Source organism: Micromesistius poutassou (genome assembly GCF_964030765.1).
Source record: "Micromesistius poutassou genome assembly, chromosome: 24".
NCBI classification, from domain to species: domain Eukaryota; kingdom Metazoa; phylum Chordata; class Actinopteri; order Gadiformes; family Gadidae; genus Micromesistius; species Micromesistius poutassou.
The window spans coordinates 6333873-6353688 of NC_140294.1; the positions used below are offsets into that span (position 1 = coordinate 6333873).

A 19816-nucleotide genomic window follows, 5' to 3' on the forward strand; every position below is an offset into this window, starting at 1 on the left:
CGGTGATCGCACACATGAAGGGCACTGCGAAAGACGCAGTCATGTACGACCGTGTGGTGAAGAAGCTTTTGCTGAAATGGGAGTTGTGAAGGGAAGGACACAACTCATCACGAAATTAAAATCCCTCAAAAAGCAGTTCACCACCGTGGTAGACCACAACAAAAAAAGTGGGAACGACCGCAAAACCTGCCAGTAGCAGGACTTGTGTGAGACGATCTGGGGGGGGCTGGCACTCCACAAGGCCGCTACGAGCCACTGGCAGCATGCAAGTGGCAGCCCTCTCAGATTCCCCGTCGGAGAGCATGGAGACCATCATGCCGTCACCGTCCAGCTCAGAGACGTCTTCTGTCCCGGACACTCTCACGCCGAACCCGGTGATAAGAAACACGGCTGAGGAACGGTTCAGTTCAGAGGCAGCTGCTGTCGCCGCCCTTGAGTAAAAGGACAAAGAGGCGCTGGGTCAGCGGCTGAAGCCACCCAGCAGTTGGCAGAACTGGACCGCAGGACGGAGGACAGGGAACGTCTGAGGGTCCTAGAGAACCGGGAGCGGGATGACCGCACACGGCAAGAGACGCGGGAGGACCGGGACAGACAGGCGGCCCGACCGGGACAGACAGGCGGCCCGACCGGACCGACGGCTCTCGGACCTCGACTCCGTGCCGGAGCGAGCGCTGCACAGGCTGTCAGCCCCGCAGCCCCATGGTGCACAGAGCCCCCCCCGACTGCAGCGTGGAGGCTAGAGCCCCAGATAGCATCCCCCCCCCCCCCCCCCCGGCCCGGTACACTGCCCACGCACCGGGGGGGCCCGAGCCCCATCAACACCAAGACGGACGGGATGGGGATGGTCCTACGTGGACCTCGGAGCCTCCGCGGTTCAGGGCCTGTGCCCCAGAACAGACGCTTGAGCACACTTTACACTTTCACTGCTTCATCTGTTGACTTTGTTTGTGTTCATTTTTATTATTATTTTGTTACGCCACGTCTGGCTACACGGTCCAACACCCCCATCTAGTGGCCGCTTGTCGCCACTGGTCCTCATTCTCCCAACACACCTGTCTGCAATCTGCAATCTCCATTCCCTACTTCAGTCGGTGATCTTCTATCAGCCAGCACCAGTTCGTCGTATACAACTACCAAGTTCGTATCGGTCCTACCAGCATTATTTTAGTCTAGTTCAGTTTCCCTGACTTCCTCGTAACCCTTTTTTCTGTCCTCTAGTTCTCCGTTCTGTCTACTCAGTACACATTGAGGGGCGGGCACTCAGTCCACATTGAGGGGCGGGCACTCAGTCCACATTGAGGGGCGGGCACTCAGTCCACATTGAGGGGCGGGCACTCAGTCCACATTGAGGGGCGGGCACTCAGCCCACATTGAGTTCAGGCGAACGGGGTCAACTCAGAAACGACTTTCTATATAAATGAAGAAAAGAAGAAAGATGCTGTTCGACACATGAAACATGCAAGTTAGTGAGACTGTCAAAATGCTTAATATATTTAGTAATATTCCTGCCATTGTGTCTTGTTAACCACTTAATCGTCAAATCCCGCCGGCGGGCAAGTTTTAGTTACACCACCCCTTCCCCCCAACATGCTAGATCAATTTTCGGCATCATAAGGTTGAGTGATATAGTCATGTCATACACCATTTGAAAGCTTAGAATCTCAGGAATGTCAACCAATGTCAACCATTCGGTGGAATAAATACGTTTAGCGAATATAGAACAAATATATCGTAGTGTCTTAGGTCAAAATAGCCCCCCTCCCCCTCCCTTGGTGCATTCTTACTTTATTGTCGTTGTGGATATCCTTAGCAATGAGTTGATACTTCAAGTTGGGTCTTGAAATGTTCATAAGAGTCCACAGAAATCGAATATCAATATGATTTTAGTCTAATTACATTGTGTATATGCACAAGCCAGCTTATACAAAGCAGCCGAAAAATAGAATACCGAAACGCTGCAATGTTTTTTTGTAGAAAACTGCTTTTATGTTTATACTGGTTTTCTTTGACTTTTAGAGACACGTCAGTGTAACTGTGGATGGCGAGAGCCCTGAAATACAGCTGGACAGCAGCGGTCTTCATCACTGCCCCTTCTGCAGATATAAAGGGTCAAAATATGAGATCGACCATATTAAATGCCATGCCTCGGTTAAATACAGAGGTACATTTTCTTTTTTTTTAAATTATTATTATATATATTTGATACCATTTTAAATACACAATTTAAAATATGTCCGTAATGAAAGCAGTTTTTATTAATTGTATTGTATATCTTGTATATTTCTTCTTTCAGAGTTCACAATCATAAAGTGCGGTTTAGGTTGCAGGAAGACTAGCCACTTTCATTGTTATAATTGTGCAATTACAATTATAAACCGAAAACAGCTCTTAAAGCACCTGGAATCTCACGACACCCCACAGGCCCCTCCAGAGAGACATGTGGCCCCTCCAGTCACCCCAGTGGCCCCTCCAGAGAGACATGTGGCCCCTCCAGTCACCCCAGTGGCCCCTCCAGTCACCCCAGTGGCCCCTCCTGTGAGACATGTGGCCCCTCTAGTCACCCCAGTGGCCCCTCCAGTCACCCCAGTGGCCCCTCCTGTGAGACATGTGGCCCCTCTAGTCACCCCAGTGGCCCCTCCAGTCACCCCAGTGGCCCCTCCAGTCACCCCAGTGGCCCCTCCAGTTATCCCAGTGACCCCTCCAGAGAGACATGTGGCCCCTCCAGTCACCCCAGTGGCCCCTCCAGAGAGACATGTGGCCCCTCTAGTCACCCCAGTGGCCCCTCCAGTTATCCCAGTGACCCCTCCTGTGAGACAAGTAGTCCCTCCTGTGAGACAAACAGCAAAGGTTACTTGTTCACACTACAAGAACTAAACTACAAGACACACATACGCCGAAAGCACGTAGATTATTTCGAGGTTGTTTCGAAAGAAAGACATTTGGCATGCCAGTGAACCGTTGTGCTTCTTCTTTAAATGAAAGAATGATTACGAAATGTTCTGTGTGGAGATGTTTGACAAGAGAAACCTGAAAGTGTTTGCCTCTTGTGAGTAAACATTTGAGACATTGTTTTTTTTTTTTTTGTTTGTTTTTTTTACATTATTCTGTTCAATAAAAAGACAGTTGTTAGAGTTCCTGAGATTGGTGTAATTCAATGTGTGTCACACATGTAGCTTTAATTCAATTGTTATGAATACAGTATCACGTTTCATTCCATGTATTTAGGTTGTATCCCTGTTATATAAAGTAAACCAATTCGTTTGTAGGATAAGTATCACATTACCTTTTGCTCAAAACTTGCAGAGGGACAATTTACGTGAGCACGCACACGCACACACTCAATGTCTTAATCTCACATATACTTACTCAAAAAGGGCATTCAAATATTAACAGGTTCCCGTATTAACCTATGAGTGACGGCTATACTTGTATGAAAGTTGAATTAAATTGATGACAGTCTTAATAACTTTTGGATATTCAATGTCTTCGTTAATTGTTTATTTTGGCCTAATGTTGAGAAAGTACCACATTATAAAGGGGCATGCCATAGAGCAGAATCCTTTCATAAAATCATATTATGTATCATATTATTAGCAGCGCGGATGAGAAATCTCTATATATCTATGGCTGCATGCAGGACTCTTATTTTGATATCACTAAACCGGATGTAAGAATGCGTACTTCAGGCAAATAATTAAACAAGTCGTTTAGGCTATGCTTAACTTAATAATAGGTCCCTGGTACGCAGCAAGAAAGATAGCCAGTCACAATACTCCCGTGCCACCTGTTTCTATAATTTAATTAACAGGGTGGGCTCCCGCTAGCTTAACATAGTATTACCATTACTCTTACATTAACAAGACCATTAGCCTACGGCGGCAGCGGAAATCTGCTCAATCCTCAATGTGGACTGAGTGCCCGCCCCTCAATGTGGGCTCCGTCTGCGGGCTGCAGTCAGGGGTACTTGGACCCTTACCTGCCTGACTGCCTGCCCGTTAACAAACTCTCGCCTGCCTGACTACCCCTTGGTTCCAATAAATCCCACTTCCTTTCACCCTGTCTCCGCCTCCCTGTGTCCAGCGTTTGGGTTCGCTCCTCCTGTTTCCCTAACATATTTGGTGTGATTTTTACGTGTGATTTGTGACTTGACACTTTGTTTATTCATATGCACTTTCATTTGTTAAAAAGGTGTGATTTTTGTGGTATTAAGCGTGTAATAAAATTATTTTATATCTTTATATTGTTGCTTTTCTGGAATTTCTGGAATGCTTTTCTGCATTCCGCATCCTAGTCTTCATGAGCGCACTTCTGAGAACAGACTATTCGTTGAGTTCAAATAAGGCCTTGCCTATAAAACAGGATGTCAGGTTGAGAATAAGGCCTAGCCAAATGAAACTAATGAAACTACGGGAATAGCCACTTTTATTTGTTGAAATTAGGTTTTATCACAGGGCGTCGAAAATGAGGCCACAGGGGGTCGAAAATTAATATGGCCTTGTCAAATAAAACAAACAAATATTAGTTGTCAATGTTTGTCATAGGACGTCAGGTTGATCGAGAATAAGGCATGGTTAAATTTAAAAACGTAACGTAAACCAAAAAAATGTTCGGGTTATCGCCCAGGCCATCTGGCCTTTGCCTCAATTAGGCCCCTTTAACGCAACATCCACATTCATAATTGCCTACTTTGGAGGAGCATGCAAGAGGGCACCAGCTGATTGTCATTTAGGGTGCCACTCAATGGTAAGCAAATGGTTGTAGTTATCTGTTGCTTAGCCATATGTATGGCAATGGACGACGCCTTTGGTCAAACACGCACCTGCTAACTGCATCCCATCAAATGATGGCCGGGCATACCGGCTCGTACCGACGGCTGCATTTGCATGTCATTGAGTGGCCCCCGAAATGATAATCTGCCTGTTGCCTTTTGTTCTCTGAATGGTTAAAAAATATTTGCATGCTGGCACTGCTTTTCAGAGTCATTTGTGTCCTTTTGGACACGAACAAGTAGCCTACAACCTGTGTTTGAATAAAGTGAGGACTGGCTCCCATAAAGGCAACAAAGTCAAACATCTGAGGGGGTCTCTCATATCTGAAGGTGTCTGCCATATGTGGCATTGTAATTTAATTAAACAACGCTCATTATCCATTGTCCGTCCCTGTACGGTCTCTTACCATTAAAGACGTTAAATTAAAATATAGGCTACTATACGGGACGTAGACCGACTCATTTCACGGATTCCTGTACGACCAGGTTGCCTTAAACATCTGTCGCATATGTCAGGTGAAAACTAAATGTCAAGGGAAAGAGGCGGTGGTTGAAAAGAGTATTTTGATCGCTTATTAAGTTCACTCGTTGCTTATAATGGTTTATTTGTTTCCCAGTATCATTTCCTTAATTTAGAAGACAGTTTTGTTCATTTTTGAATTGTAAAATAAATAAAATAATTGTTTGAAGTTGCAGGTTTTTTAAATGATTGAAAGCGTGGAGTCGAGCTGACCTTGCCTGCTGTACCCACGGCCCAAAATAAAGAACAGCCGAGACAATATCCTCGATTCAAAGTCAAGTGTGAGTCAGTGTGAATGACCCTCACGGTCAAACCTCCTGATCCACAAATGTGGAGAAAAGACGGAGGACATGTGTGAAAGCAGCTTCTGTCTCTCTCTCTCTCCCTCTCTGTCTGTTCATCTGTCTGTCTCTGTCTGTCTGTCTGTCTGTCTCTGTCTGTCTGTCTGTCGGTGTCTTGTTGTCTCTCTCTATCTTTGTCTGTGTGTGTCTCTCACTCTCTCTCACACACACACACACACACACACACACACACACACACACACACACACACACGCGCGCTTCACGCTCTGTTTCTACTGGTTGAAGAGAAGTGACTCATTTAACACATTAGGTTTCGATCTATTGCAACATTACCTAACATTGTTTTCTCTATAGTAAGATTGATAAGCGTTACACAGACACACTTCACAATATCACATCATTATAATAAACCAATAACCTAAAGATAGAGTGGGTTTAGAGAAAGATTCAGGGATCCTCAGTGCAGAAGAATGAAGTTCTGGGAAGTGCTTGGAAGTCCAGACAGCCAATCACAGCCTCGGCTACCTCACAGGAACCGCCTCCTCTCTGTGACAGCCAATCACAGCCCCGAATACCTCACAGGAACCGCCTCCTCTCTGTGACAGCCAATCACAGCCTCGAATACCTCAGCGAAGGTTTCTTCACACACACACACACACACACACACACACACACACACACACACACACAGTTACGTTCACTACGTCACGGGTGTTCAACTGCAATGTAAAGCAGGTGAGGTGAAAGTGGGAGGTCCGCTCACCTGATTGAAGCGCGGGCCCGTCGAGAGTCGAACCAGTAAAATCCCAACGGGGCGTGTTTGAATCTCGTGCACGGGCACGTTGACTACGGGCACGCGCTATAAACGGGAGCTAGCGCTGGTCTCAGCGCGTTGTCTCGTCAGGAGAGACGCGCCACCGGTAAGCTGCTGTTTGTGTCCATTGAGCCGCGGTTTAAGTTGGTCTGTCTGGTCACGCTCTGTATCCCTGGAAATGTTTGGCGTTGGGGCGTCTTCGCTGTCATAGACATCTTATAAGTAGACGCAGCATCGACCGCTACTGCCTACTGGCGCTGACGAGACGCGGGGCCGCCATCTCGGAGTGGTGATCCGCTCCACTCAGTGTGATTCATTTGGCAGGAGCAATGAACTGTCAACGTGTTTAATTAATAATAATAAACTTACCTCACTGAATACCACTGATTTTCACGCGGTTTTTTGTCATACGTGTAGCTATGATAAAGGACACATGTTTTGGTGTGTTTTATTATTCATAATTGGCTTAACAGTAATAGAATATTCTTATATGCTATAAATGACCAGACGTCCGAGATCAAAACTGGGAATATAATCCCGAGAAGGGGAAAAAAAAAACGGTCAGCTATTTTTAAGTAGAAGAAACAAGACTTGAAACATGATTAGGTTATATATACATATACGTATATCCTACATAAACAATGTATGAATACATTAGATATCTATATATCTTAGGGACCTATAGACTGTATCTCTGTTGCAGCAGCAGCAGTTTATTCTGTCTTGACACTTTGTATTGATATTTTGTATTACATTCTTCCCTTAAATGATTATGTTTACAGTGATTGTTTTATATGTATTTTTTATGTATGTCGCTTTGGATAAAAGCGTCTGCCAAATACTTAAACATAAATAAACACCTGAAAGTTTTTATATCAGCTAAAACCACCAATCTGTTTCACTGGATTCAGAATAAAACCAAATTCTGTCTTACCCAACAATGTTAGTATTTGAATATTGTTACTTGAACGACTTATTCATGGTTCCAATTATACTGTTAAGAAAGTATTGTCTTATACTTTGCCTAAAATGAGACAAAATATAAAATTTCCTTACAAAGACGAATGGGGCCGGGGAACTAAGTTTTAACTTAATATTTGCCTTGTAGAATTCAGCAAGATTAAAAGTGCAAATGGGAATTATACACAAGTTAACATTCAATTAAATTCAATTCAATTTTATTTATAGAGCGCCAAAACATTACACGTCTCACGGCGCTTTACAGAGTATTGAACATCCAGAGAGAGCCCATGAGTAACAGGGGTGAGGAAAAACTCCCTAGAATTGGATACATATAGGAAGAAACCTCGAGCAGATCCACGACTCGAGGGCCTGATCCATCTGCCTAGGGTCAGTTACAGGGCAGTGAGGTTTGTATACATGATAAATGAATAGGTTAGTTAGGTGTAGAGAATAGAACATGGTGTTTAGAGCCACCTGGGGTGTATGTTACAAAGAGGTAGGATGGTTACCTAACCAGTATGATAATGCATGAATCCCATTTAGTGTCAGAAAGTTCAAATAGTCTAGTGTAGGGATGAATTGTCATAGGGATTAGGAATTGTCATGGGGCAGTAGTGGATCGCTAGGCAGCGCAGGCCAGGAATCCGGTCAAGGGGACAGCAACAGGCGATGGTAGGGCAGTCATAGGGATGGGACTTCAGGTGCGATGAGGGCCAAATACAAGGATGGCTGATGACTGGTAATGGTTTACCTCACAAGTGAGGTAAGGGGGAAGAGAGAGAGATATATATAGAGTGGGTTAGTATTGCTATACGTTTCATGATGGTTAGTATTAATAAGTGTATCAATGGTACTATATAGTGTTACACTATAGAGAGAAAAGGCAAGATATGTTATATATTGATAATATGCTTTATCAAGTCTCAGTTCATAGCCGGGTGAACACATAGCCTAGTTAGTAGTTCAACAGTAATCCCAAAAATTACCCCATTCCAGGTGTCAGGTAAGTGTGGCAGGGCCTTTTCCTGTTTATCACACATTTCACGAAGGTGGGCTACACAAAATTGGGTTGGAAAGCTAGACTAGCTTTACTGTATAGCCACTGTCCATCTGATTGTCTAGTTAGCTAACATATATTACCCCCCCTACACAATCTGGACTGTGGTCCTAACTTTTACCCCTGTTGGTTTTTAAATCTTTATCTTCATCATTTATTTCAACTTTATGTTATTCAAGTATGTCATTTTTTTCATTTCATTGACAAGCAATTCTATTATGGTCATAATCTTGTTTGCTAGCGGCTACGATTTCAGTACTATTGAAGATCTTTGCTCCTTCTCAACTCTGTGGTAATATTTTTTTCACAAAATACAACCAATAGTACGTTAATGTTAAATCTTACTTGTGAAAAGTAATCCGATTCCTATTTTCGACGGTCCGCTCTTTTGAGCAGGAACACGCTGAACACCAGCCCGGCCTCCTTGTTCTCTTCTGTAGACGCGACCTGTGAGCTGTCCGCTCAGGCTGCTCATCACCACTCCAAGACGGCGGCCGAATTTCTCGCGTCACAGCAGCCAATGCTGCGTCTACTTATAAGATGTCTATGTTCGCTGTCACACGAGAATACGTCCTGTTTGCGGTGCAGGCTGGGTAATGTAGTTAATCGCTTCACACAGGTAATGGTTTGCTGTGCTCAGCGTTGCTGCTTAAAACTACACTCACTGTTTTGCACTTTAGGCCAACATACTGAGAGCACTTTGTGGATTGGGCTGTTGGTTTAATGTGTAGCATTGACATCGATGTACATTTGGTTTAAGTAATTGACTTGGCTAATTAATGTTTAATGTGCAATGTGGCTTGTGTGTGGCAGTGCAATGTTTAATGTATATTTAGTGTTTAATGTGCAATGTTGCTTGTGCGGGGAATTGTTGCATATTCAGTTTAAACACTAATTATTTTATACTATATTATATATTATACTATTATTATAACACTTAATACTGACTATTGTAATTTATATTTGTATATTATATTTGTATATATTATGTTTACACCGTAGCCTTTCTATTCTACAGGTTTATAACCTGTTATTTATGGACTAAAACAACTGCATAAGGAAAATCAAACAAAGCAAATAAAAAACCACAAAGAGTTAAAACAACTCTCTGTCTTCTTCTGGCGCCCCGTTCGGTGGGGAGAATCTTAAAGAACACACACACACACACACACACACACACACACACACACACACACACACACACACACACACACACACACACACACTGGTACGGAGGATTAGGAGGACACTTTTGAAAAATTTCTGCAAATGATGCTCAGTACAGGCCTACGGGGACACCCCTTTCCAGAGGTGCTAGAGCTATAAAATATATATCAAAAATTCTATTTTTTTTTTACAAAAATATATCTGACTTTAAAAAGGAACATTTCCTCATATTTCAAAAGATAGTGACACACAGATTTACACAGACATTTTGGTGGTATACAGGGACATTCCCCATACAGGCTTGTAAGCACCCCAAAGAGGTTTGTGAGGACATAGGTTTTAGAACAGGCCTGCAAGGACACTAGTCGACAGACACACAGACCAAGTTTTAGAACAGGCCTGAAAGGACACTAGTCGACACACAGACCAAGTTTTAGAACAGGCCTGAAAGGACACTAGTCGACACACAGACCAAGTTTTAGAACAGGCCTGCAAGGACACTAGTCGACACACAGACCAAGTTTTAGAACAGGCCTGCAAGGACACTAGTCGACACACAGACCAAGTTTTAGAACAGGCCTGCAAGGACACTAGTCGACACACAGACCAAGTTTTAGAACAGGCCTGCAAGGACACTAGTCGACACACAGACCAAGTTTTAGAACAGGCCTGCAAGGACACTAGTCGACACACAGACTGCAGACAGGATTGTGAGGACACTAAAGCAGTGTTGACAACTCTCAAAGGTAAGATTGATCAAATCAGACTGAACACACTATCTGAAACGCAAACCACTCAAAACCGCGAACCACCAGCGACCAAAAAAGGAGCACTTATAGGGATAGTTCAGGATTTTGGACATCGGGTCTCATTTCCAAGTGAGCCAGTGTGTTATTGATGACCATTTTCAACACGTTTCATTCAGTCCTTCTATTTGCATAGATCGCTGGTGCTAGGCTAGCGCAAGTCGACGGGCCCCGCTAGCCTGCCAATAAAAACAGTCTTACCCACTACACAGTACACCCGAGGCAAATCAATTATTACGCCATACTATCAGTGTAAATGTCTGTGTTGACAGAATGTTTTAAATGAAACTATCCTTGTATTGCATTGCATTTTGAGGGACTTGTGTATCAGGAGCAGGGTAGTTTATACTTCCGTATAGGCTACGGCAGCGGCAGATTGATATTACCTATACAACCGGATCTATTATAGTTTATTTACCTGCTGCTACCGAAGCAGAGGAATTGTATTAGCCTATTCATTACACAAGAGATGGCTACGTTTGAAAGACAACATAGCGATGTGTATGATTTCTGATTTTGTCTGATTTTGAAGACGATGAGGAATTACTTGGATCCTACGAACCGTACCTGTATGAACCGGAATACACGGACGAAGAACTGAGAGAGATGGATGCCCAAAGAGCAGAAAGAGAAAGAGCGTCTGTAGAGACAGCCCCCACTGGAGCTGCAGTAGAGAACCGGGACAGAACATCTGGAGACTGGTAGTGCCAGTGCAGAGAATGCATAAAAATGCAGACTTTTTGCTGCAGGGAGTGGGACTTAGTTATCCCACAGATTCAAGAAATGGAGCTGGCCACTAGTTTTCAAGATCTAGATGTGTCTGGGAATAGCGCCTCCCGAAACAAACCAATCTGCATAACGGAGCACCAGGACTCCCCCCCCCCCCCCCCCCCCTTCTAAATCGAGGAGTGCTCGAAACATTCTTCTCCTTCGATAAAATCAATTGGAAAAGAAGACCCAGACCTGATGGACCCAACGGCCAGTTGTCACTCTTGTAAGTGTGCAATCCAAACAAAATGTTATTATTTGTTGCCTAGTTGGAGTCCATACATGGACATACCATATCAATTATTATATATGGTATGTTCATAGATGGGCTCCAAGTCTGTTTCATAGGCTAGGCCTACACTTTACCCTTGATGTACAACCACAGCCTCAGTCTAAAGAGTGGCCGATAATCGAGAAAGCTAACTCTAGCCAGCTATTACTATGTAGGCATAGGCCGTAGGATTTTGAGCCTAGAGAATGCAGCAAATCAGTCTACCACCATAAACGCAGTAGCAGTAGGACCATTGTCTTTATGTGGGCTATTACCCAAGTTGAATTCTGTCTTTGCTAAGAGCCTGCTCCCAAAAGCTTACTTGTTTTCCTTCTTGTTTTAGGCAGTACCGATTGGTGGCCTACCGAATCGTTCTAGAGTGGGGGTTGAAAGGAACACAGCTGGGAAGAGGCAACAGACGTGTTCTTCCATCCTGTGTCGTGACCAGCATCTGAAACAAATACCCTTCGGCCACTGGACAATATGTTGGCTTCAGGGAAGCACAAGATGCTCTGAGATTGTTCTGAACACAACATGTCTGAATTTAGCTTGATTGACATTGAAATTCTTGAAAAACTGTACAAAACATAAAACTATTCCACGTGTGAATTCTACTTTTTTTTTTATTCTTTAGGTCTTTACAACTCTCAAAGGTAAGATTGATCAAATCTGACTGAACACATTATCTCAAATGCAAACCACTCAAAACTGCGAACCACCAGCGACCAAAAAAAGAGCACTTAACTTGATGTCTGAATTTAGCTTGATTAACACTATTAACTATTAATTAAACTATTCCACGTGTGAATTCTATTTTTTTTTTATTCTTTAGGCCTTTATTTCTCACAAAATCACGGATGTTTTGAATTGTGCGTCCTTCTAAGACAGGGTGTTCGTTGTCTTTGCACAATGCACATTGAGTGCTCGTGACCAGAAGTCCATTCAGAATATATGGCTTCATGTGCTTCATCACAGCTTTTGTTTCCATTTCAGACCACGGCCTCTTCACACAGCGCTTCCTCTCGGACGGAATGTGTTTACCTGTATTGAAAAGAGCAACAAATCTTAACTTTGTATACAATGGTAGCTCCAGGTCCTGTCTGTTGAAGTTCAAATATTGAGTTTTACATCTTTAGGTTATCTCCATAGTACCCAGTGGGGAAAAACCCCATTGTTGGGGAAATCAGACAGTGGCTGCTGTAAATATTTGTCATACAAAAATACATTCTATGATGTCTTAGGATCATAACCAAATGCAAATAAAAGGCTTTTAGCCTAAATCCAAATTGTCTTCATTTTGATGTGGCTCAAAACTAAAGTGATTTTCAACATAGGTTATTCATTTGGGGACAGTGTCAGACTTAAATAACATTCTTAAGTGTGGGACTATTAAGCGTATTGCTATAAATATAGCAAAGTAGCCTATAAATCAATTAGGCTAAATGTAGTGTTTAAATCCAAGTTTAACGTTTAATTGCATCACGTTACGCAATGCGGGAATGATAATGGTAAAATAAATAAATCAATTCAGTCGCCTAATTTTCTGACAGCATTCCACTCTCTCCTTATTTGCAGTAAGAGGTTTTTTTTCGGCTCTGTTTTCTGCTGTTTTGTGATCATTTAGACTGACAAACTTTTCCTCTTGAATGAAGTCAGCGACACACAAGATCAGTCCATTTTGTTTGGAAGCAGAGTCAAATGACGGGTTTAACGCCCCCTTTCATAGGGATGTGCACAGAGCCTGAAGCCTGAAGTGATCACTGCCTTCGTGATACCAGTCAGCTCTGAGCGAGGGTTTGTGTTAGGTTGAACCAGATCAAGAAAAGAGAGCCAGGCTCTGTTGAGTTTCCTTTGTAGTATACCCCTCAGGTCAACAATTTCTAAAACAAGTTCAAAACATGTTTAATTACCCCTCATCAGATCAGACCAAGTACCTTGGATTCCAGTTTCTTTAGGATGACCAGAATGAACAGGCACAGGAGCGAAATCAACCATGTCACCTGAAAATCATATTGTAGATTGTAATGCCAACATTCAGAACTGGTACCCAGAGGCCTAGCAGCAAAGCAGCACAGGACAGTTGTAAGCATGGAGATTCACTATGACAATACCTTGAAGGCCGGTTTCAGGAGGGTGACCAGATTGATCAGCAACAGAGGCTAATTCTTCCATGTCACCTATAAATAGTTTAGATTATAAGGACAGACATTAAGATGTTTTTATTTGGGGCCTAGCAGCAAAACAGCAGAGGGCAGTGGCAGGGATGGAAATTTACTGACTATACCTTGGATGCCAGTTTCAGGAGGAGGACCTGGATGATTGGGAGTAGGGGCGAAATCTTCCATGTCACCTGAAAATCATATTGTAGATTACAACGACAGACGTTAAGAATTTTTTCTTAGGGGCCTAGCAGCACAATTGTAGGCGTGGAAATTCACTATGACAATACCTTGGATGCCAGTTTCAGGAGGAGGACCTGGATGATTGGGAGTAGGGCCAAAATCTTCTATGTCATCTGAAAATCAAATTGCAGATCGCAACAGATATTCACAATTGGTTATTGGGGGTCTAGCAGCAAAGCTGTGTAGGGAAGTAGTAAATAATAATATAATAATAATAATGTAGTAAATAATTTACATTAAAATAGTAAGGACTAATACATACCGCCTATCTGGTCGAGTGACTTCCCTTGGATGTCTTTCACACTCCCGCCCTGCATGGCAATCAGCAGCTTAGATATTTTTGCAAGCTGAATCGTCGACTGGGGCAAGCGGTAGTATTCCCGATGCACCCGTATGTCATGGCCTAAGAAGTTTGCAAGCTGGTCCAGTTCATTGTCTTTTAGATTCATGACTTGACTAATTGTGGCAATATGCTTGCGCAGATTAGTTGAGGTCAAACTGCACGGGTTAACAGCTCCACAAGCACGAGCATTTTTACGGAGGCAGTCTTGTCCTCTGAAGAAACCTTTACAGTGGGGAATTGCAAAGAGGTATCCACTGCCATCATCGACTCCACACTCTTTCCTTTTGCTGACAAGGAGAGTTAACGAAGCAGTCATGTCGGGTGTGAGGAGGACTGCCACTTTGCGTCCCCTTTTCCCCTTCAATTCGACTCTATTGAGCTCCTGACTGATTCTCTTCTCGATTTCGTTCAGTCCTGTGCTTATGTCATCATTCATTTTTGAGTTATCCCGATCCTGAAAAATTTTTAAAGTCATCTTTGAGACTTCACCAGACCTCCTCCTGTTGAATAAAATGACTTTGCATAGTGTTATTTTATGCCAGGGCTGTATAAGCACCTGTGGATGGTGTACTGTTCAGGTTCTTTGTAGCCAAATCTGCCTCCTGATGAAGATGGCAATGAAGTCTCTGAACATCCTCTGCTAGAGGGATGGTTGTGATCTTATTGTAAGTAGCATCGCTCAAATTTGTCAAGGCTGAGTGGGAAACAAATTCTGACCACTGGGTGTCGTACAATTTGTGGAACCTTCTGATTGACTCGACCCCCTCGTCATCCTCATCAATAAGAAACTGGCACATAATCAGTTCACTAACTCGCCGGAGGGAGTGCCCAATTTTAAGGGCCAAACTGGGTGATTTGTAGATTCCAGTTACTTCATCAAAGCCAGCGACATTCTTCACTGCCTTAATAAGAGTCATGAAATTGGATGGCTTGACTGCTTCTTTCACAGAGTCTATAGTTGACATCTTTCTCAAAGCAACAAGCAATCTGCCTAATTCTCTTAGTTTCTGGCGGATGTAGTCGTGTTTAGACTTGTCAAGTCCATGTTTGTTGTACATTGTTTTCCCAAACCGAAGAACAAAGAAGTCATTTATAATTGCGTCATACACTTCATTTTTGTGCATTTTTTCGATCAATGCCAAGAGCTCTTGAGATGCACTTTCAGATGCTCCATATTGAGACAAACTTGTAATTTTTGTCTTTCCTGCACTTGTTTCCTCTGTCATTTCCGATTTGAGCAGGCATCGCTTCATGTGTTTCCATAGTTCTCTACGGGAAAACATCCCTTTGCACTGGGTGCAGAAATCATATGCCTCGGAGACATTGCTTGTTTTAGATTCTCTTTTAACTTTTAGAGCCCCGGATCCAGTGGCTTTGACTTCTGTATTATGTGTGAAATTACCAAGATTCCGCAATTTTTCCAAAATTTTCTTTCTCTCACATGAACTTGGAGCTAGTGAAAACGCCCTGGCGACATCTACATTCTGGTGTGCATGTCTTTTTAAGTGCCGAGCAAATTTTGTTTGTGGTTTCTTGCAAATGAAGCAATAATTGATTTTGCTTTTCAATTGCCGTTTTCCATGACTGCCATCATGTTCATCCGAGTCTGCATTTGATTCCTTTGCACCCTGCATTGGAGCTGTCGTGGAGTCACAGATGTACGTGCTCGCTTCTTCAGCCACAGCAACCCGAAGAGCATCTTCATCTACGTCCGGCGGAGTTTTAGATTCAGCATCAGATTCTGATTCCGCATCAGAACTCTCAGGGGAATTGTTGGGATTGTAGTGCTCCCCAGATGATGCATCACTCTATAAAGCACACAACAGGACACTTACAAGACTGTCTAAAAAAGGTGGTAAGAGCTGATATCGGTCTAATAAAATACAAGTGGTCAAACTATTTGAATATCATTAAAAAGCTATTTTTTTCCTCAGTAAAAGTTCAAAAAGTGAAACTCAAGTTTAGATTCATTACATTCAATAATTCATGTAAAAGGAGCCCAGACCAAAAAGTATCTATACCAATATTGGCACTTCTATCCACCGCATTATGATCTGGCACTTATTCGTTGATGATTCCCCTACTAATATATCTGTATTATACTCAATTGTACTTACTTCAGACATGTCCCAGTCTTCAGAGGCCTTAATGAGACAGGATTTGTGCCAAACACGAAGGCATTCTAGATATGAAATGAAAATTATTTTAGCTGGTTTAGCTTTCTTTATACAGCTTTATGTGAATAACGGACTGTATGCCATCACTGACTTAAGTGTGTGTGTGTGTGTGTCTGTGCGTGTGGATGTGTGGATGTCGCACAAACACAATCACCTTTGCATCTCAGGCCTTGCCATCTGACAGCGGACATGGGTGAACAGCATAAACAACATCTCTCAATGTGAACTACTTCATGACACAGTCTATGCACCTGTAAAGACAGTAACAAAATGTGCAATACATGAATTCATAACACACACAAACAGGCTCTCATTATGTACTGTTTCACACTACTGCAAGACCTTCCATTTCACACTACGAGCATCACTAGCTACTTAACAGAATTTGCATTAACAAAGATGCAGGCCCAGACCTTCCAAACATAGATAATGGGTTAAAATTAACACCAACAAAACATGGGGTATGTTATAGAAAATATTTCAAATTAATAAAATTAGTTAACAGAAATATCCCTTCCTAACTTGCTTGTCTAGTATATCTAGTAGCATTTTTGTTAACTTAAATTTAATTAGGTCTTAAAAAGTCATGAAAACAATAGGTGGTTATCTCTAGTTTTATAAAAAGGGTGGCTTAAATCAATCAATCTGATTGGTTCCTAACTGTTGTATAATGGCCGTATACATAACTGCTATGACGTCCAATCAGTTTGCACTTAAATAAGTTGTCCTGTCCAGGTCTACATGCCTAAATGCATTGAATTGCTGACATGTGATTGGCTGATAAGTTATATGTGTTAACAAGAAATTTAACGGCTGTACCTAACAAAGTGGCCGGTGAGTGTATATTGTGTATTGAGATTTAGTCCAAAAATATTGATTTTAAACCATATTGCCCAGCCCTACGCAGACCCCATTTTAGTCCTGCCCTTTCTATACCTCCACTTAAAGCTGATACAATTACAAAATGCTGTGAAAGCACACACAATGAGACAGAGGTGACTTAAGGGTTTTTGAAATGTTTTCAGACAGTTATATTGCATACAGATCAAGACTTCAAACCAAAACTCAAAATTCAGTAAAGTTCCCCTTTAAATCATGAAAAAGTCCATAGTAATCCCATAATGATTCTTACAAAAATAGACATAATTGTATTCACACCAACCTCACATGGGGGGTTGCCTTGTGTCATGCTGGAGGTCTGACCACTGGATCTGAAGCTTTTCTCTGTAGGGGCAAAAATAAGTATAGGGACCATTATAGCAGTGATCACTATTTACATGGGCTCAATAATTACACCACAACCCCACTTTAAGTAGAGCTCCTAGGATTTGATGCTCTAATGAGCATGAAATATATATTCCCACTGTGCAAGATAGTGGAGAAAGGGTGCAACCTGCCATAATGCCCACCTCCAACGGCTGTCATCTTATAGTAAAATGCAGTATTGAGACACAAAACTGCAGATCCTGAAAATACTATTGAACCAAATACTCTTGCAATTGAAAAAAAAAAAAAAAAGGCAGCCCAAAGTAAGGAATTCAAAACTGACCCATAGGTATTGGACAGATCAAGAAACGGAACATGCAGACCCCCAGTAGTGATGGCAAAAAAAAAAAAAACACAAGCCTGAACTATTTCCCCCTGAGCTTATTTTGCCTCATTTTGAAAACATGACACGGATGGGATTAGGGACTGAAGTTGCATTTAAAAACTGGAAAAATCTCATACATTCATGATTTTGTACAACCAAAACTTTTTCTAGGACTACATGCACTCGCATCCAGAAGACTGACTGACCTTTTACTTGTTCAGTTGAGGATGAAGGTTCAGGTATTGGAATTGGCTCAGGAGAGTCTTTATCAGAGAGCGTGGCTGCTACCTAAAACACAGATATTGCAAAGGACATTAATGTCTGCATTCGGGACTGAACATTATTTATACATTTGGCTAACGCTTTTATTCAAAATATTTCTATTATTTCAGGGCCAGTCTACCCTTGAGCAACTTAGGGTTAAATGCCTTGCTCAAGGGCACATCGGTGGCAGCTGGGAATCGAATCAAAGTTGCCTCAAAGCAATAGATAGAGCCCTGTGCTGTGTGCAAGTGAATGTTTTCGATGTACTGTGCAATACATAGCATTTAAAGTATGCTTCAGTAAGCAACCACAGCTGTGCAAGACATAGGTGGGAATCAGATCAGAATGAATCCACATCAAAAATGCTGGCCAACGTACAATCCAAATGTACACTACAACAGCATACATCTGAGTGTGTGACACAGACATGGAACAGGTTTAGGAGGACATGTCCCTAGGATCAAACTCGGAAAGACTTTGAAAACCAGTGTATAGAATACATCTGCGTGTGTGACACAGTCACAGAACAGGTTTAGGAGGACAATGTCCCTAGGATCAAACTCTGACTGACTTTGAAAACCAGTGTATAGAATACATCTGCGTGTGTGACACAGTCACAGAACAGGTTTAGGAGGACAATATCCCTTGCATCAAACTCTGACTGACTTTGAAAACCAGTGTATAGCATAAGCTGCTTTCACATATGACCTCCGTCTTTTCTCCGCATTTGTGGAGCAGGAGGTTCGACCGTGAGGGTCATTCACACTTATTCACACTTGACGCCCGATATGCGGACATCGGTGTCAATAGAATCTCCGGCTGCTTAAGGGGGCGGGCTTGCAAGGGGCGTCATATGACGTAGGGTCACAAGAGGCGGGATCGGGTTTGTTTTGGTTTGACCGCAGACAGCACGCATGCAAAACGGGCAGAACTCATCGTGATCATGTTAAATGTTGCTGCAGCGATGCATATATTCCGTTGCATCCTCAACATCCGCATCGATCGATGAAAGATTGGAGCATGAGTTACAGACAAATAGAAGAAACGACGAACAAGAAAGGCGTCGCAAACGACTGCGTTACCGGAGGAAGAGAGGGTCTTTTTTTGGCTTCATTTCACATCTAACAAACACTGGGACAAATGTAGTTGATTTCTGTGTTTAACTGAGAAAACAGGGAGTGGAAGGACGGGACCCTATAATGTTCAGCTAACTGTTGTCAATAATAATTGTTACGAGGGTAGCGCATTCACATATAAGGTAATTAGCATTTCCTCCGCAGAACATACTACCTCGGGGGTAGTATTTTTTCAGGAGGTCCAACGTCACGATATGTCATTCACATATACGGCACCTCCGTAGAATAGACGGAGAACAGACGGATGCACGTCCATATGTGAAAGCAGCTATAATCAGACCAAGCGCTGGCTAAGATAGACTGTGTTCAGATGAGACAGATTTACACCAACCTGATCTGCTGTAGCACGTGACATCACCCCGGAGGATGGAAAATCCACTGTCAAATTCTTGCCTGTTGAAGACAAAAGAAAACACCAAGGCACAGGGTTTGCATTCAGGGTGATCTTGCAGTTGGACGGATTAAAT

General features: G+C 42.7%; 1 pseudogene across 1 annotated transcript; it reads left to right on the forward strand.

The window, feature by feature from the left end:
• The first annotated feature begins 551 nt into the window (after positions 1–551).
• LOC311369807 lies at positions 552–11963 on the forward strand (annotated as a pseudogene). Its single transcript has 3 exons — positions 552–702; positions 10930–11391; positions 11780–11963. The product of its transcript is annotated as an uncharacterized misc_RNA (transcript).
• Positions 11964–19816: the final 7853 nt, after the last annotated feature.